The following is a 1,743-nucleotide window of genomic DNA, read 5'->3' as shown; positions in this document are numbered from 1 at the left end:
CATGCTTTGCATGTATGAGGTCTTGGGTTCAATCCACAGACTGTAAAGTTTTAATTTCAGCAAAACGGATTCAATTTGGTCCTGTTGAGTTTCCACATCTGGAATTAATAGCATTGGTACACCTACAGTGGTAGAAAAACTTGTTGTACATCAGTGGTAGAAAAGGTCCTTCCAACCGGGGATGCAGCTCAGTGGTAGAGCGCATGCTTTGCAGGTATGAGGTCCTGGGTTCAATCCCCAGCATCTCCACAGACTGTTTAAGTTTAATTTCAGCAAAACGGTTTCAATTTGGTAGTGTAGCGTTTAACACATCTGGAATTAATAGCATTGATACACCTACAGTAGCAGAAAAAACTTGTTGTACCTCAGTGGTAAAAAAAGGTCCTTCCAACAGGAGTTTTAGCTCAGCGGTAGAGCACATGCTTTGCATGTATGAGATCCTGGGTTCAATCCCCAGCATCTCCAAAGACTGTAAAATTTAAATTTCAACAAAACGGATTTACTTTGGTCTTGTAGAGTTACCATATCTGGAATTAATAGGTTTGTTAAACCTACAGTAGCAGAAAGAACTTGTTGTATGTCAGTGGTAGAAGAAGTTCTTCCAACTGGGGATGTAGCTCAGAGGTAGAGCGCATGCTTCGCATTTATGCAATCCTGGGTTCAATACCCAGCATCTCCACAGACTGTTAAAATTTAATTTCAGCAAAACGGTTTAAATTTGGTCCTGTAGCGTTACCACATCTGGAATTAATAGCATTTGTAAACCAACAGTAGCAGGAAAAAACTTGTTGTACCTCAGTAGTAAAACTCTTTCAACTGGGGATGTAGCTCAGTGGTAAAGCGCATGCTTCGCATGTATATGGTCCTGGGTTCAAACCCCAGCATCTCCATAGACTTTTAAAAATGTATTTCAGCAAAACGGTTTCAATTTGGTCCTGTAGCGTTACCACATCTGGAATTAATGGCATTGGTACACCTACAGTAGCAGAAAAAACTTGTTGTACCTCAGTGGTAAAAAAAGGTCCTTCCAACAGGAGTTTTAGCTCAGTGGTAGAGCACATGCTTTGCATGTATGAGGTCTTGGGTTCAATCCACAGACTGTAAAATTTTAATTTCAGCAAAACAGATTCAATTTGTTCCTGTTGAGTTTCCACAACGGGAATTAATAGCATTGGTACACCTACAGTGGTAGAAAAAACTTGTTGTACATCTGTGGTAAAAAAGGTCCTACCGCCTGGGGATGTACCTCAGTGGTTGAGCGCATGCTTTGCATGTATGAGGTCCTGAGTTCAATCCCCAGCATCTCCAAAGACTGTAAAATTTAAATTTCAACAGAACGGATTTACTTTGGTCTTGTAGAGTTACCATATCTGGAATTAATAGGTTTGTTAAACCTACAGTAGCAGAAATAACTTGTTGTATGTCAGTGGTAGAAAAAGTTCTTCCAACTGGGGATGTAGCTCAGAGGTAGAGCGCATGCTTCGCATTTGTGAGGTCCTGGGTTCAATCCCCAGCATCTCCCCAGAATGTTAAAATTTTATTTCAGCAAAATGGTTTCAATTTGGTCCCGTAGCGTTACCACATCTGGAATTACAGTTTTTTTCAATTGTTTACACGCAATTTTGAAAACCGGGTTCTTTTTTTCACAATATAAGCACAGTTATCCAAACACCACACTCAATTTGCATAATTCCTAGTTTGTTTGCAAAATGACACACTTCAGTCAAAACATACACACTTCAG

The 1,743-nt window shown here is 40.0% G+C and overlaps 5 non-coding genes across 5 annotated transcripts; all 5 read left to right on the top strand.

Annotated features, from left to right (window-relative positions):
* Positions 1-177: 177 nt before the first annotated feature.
* Positions 178-249, top strand: trnaa-ugc (transfer RNA alanine (anticodon UGC)). Its single transcript has one exon. It is a non-coding gene; the product is annotated as a tRNA-Ala (tRNA).
* A 144-nt stretch (positions 250-393) lies between these two features.
* On the top strand, positions 394-465 carry trnaa-ugc (transfer RNA alanine (anticodon UGC)). Its single transcript has one exon. It is a non-coding gene; the product is annotated as a tRNA-Ala (tRNA).
* A 142-nt stretch (positions 466-607) lies between these two features.
* On the top strand, positions 608-679 carry trnaa-cgc (transfer RNA alanine (anticodon CGC)). Its single transcript has one exon. It is a non-coding gene; the product is annotated as a tRNA-Ala (tRNA).
* A 139-nt stretch (positions 680-818) lies between these two features.
* Positions 819-890, top strand: trnaa-cgc (transfer RNA alanine (anticodon CGC)). Its single transcript has one exon. It is a non-coding gene; the product is annotated as a tRNA-Ala (tRNA).
* A 560-nt stretch (positions 891-1,450) lies between these two features.
* On the top strand, positions 1,451-1,522 carry trnaa-cgc (transfer RNA alanine (anticodon CGC)). Its single transcript has one exon. It is a non-coding gene; the product is annotated as a tRNA-Ala (tRNA).
* Positions 1,523-1,743: the final 221 nt, after the last annotated feature.

This window comes from Sinocyclocheilus rhinocerous, unplaced genomic scaffold, assembly GCF_001515625.1.
Source record: "Sinocyclocheilus rhinocerous isolate Xijiao unplaced genomic scaffold, SAMN03320098_v1.1 scaffold14683, whole genome shotgun sequence".
Classification (NCBI taxonomy): domain Eukaryota; kingdom Metazoa; phylum Chordata; class Actinopteri; order Cypriniformes; family Cyprinidae; genus Sinocyclocheilus; species Sinocyclocheilus rhinocerous.
The sequence above is the reverse complement of the archived record's forward strand: the minus strand, read 5'-3'. Positions and strand labels throughout refer to the sequence as shown.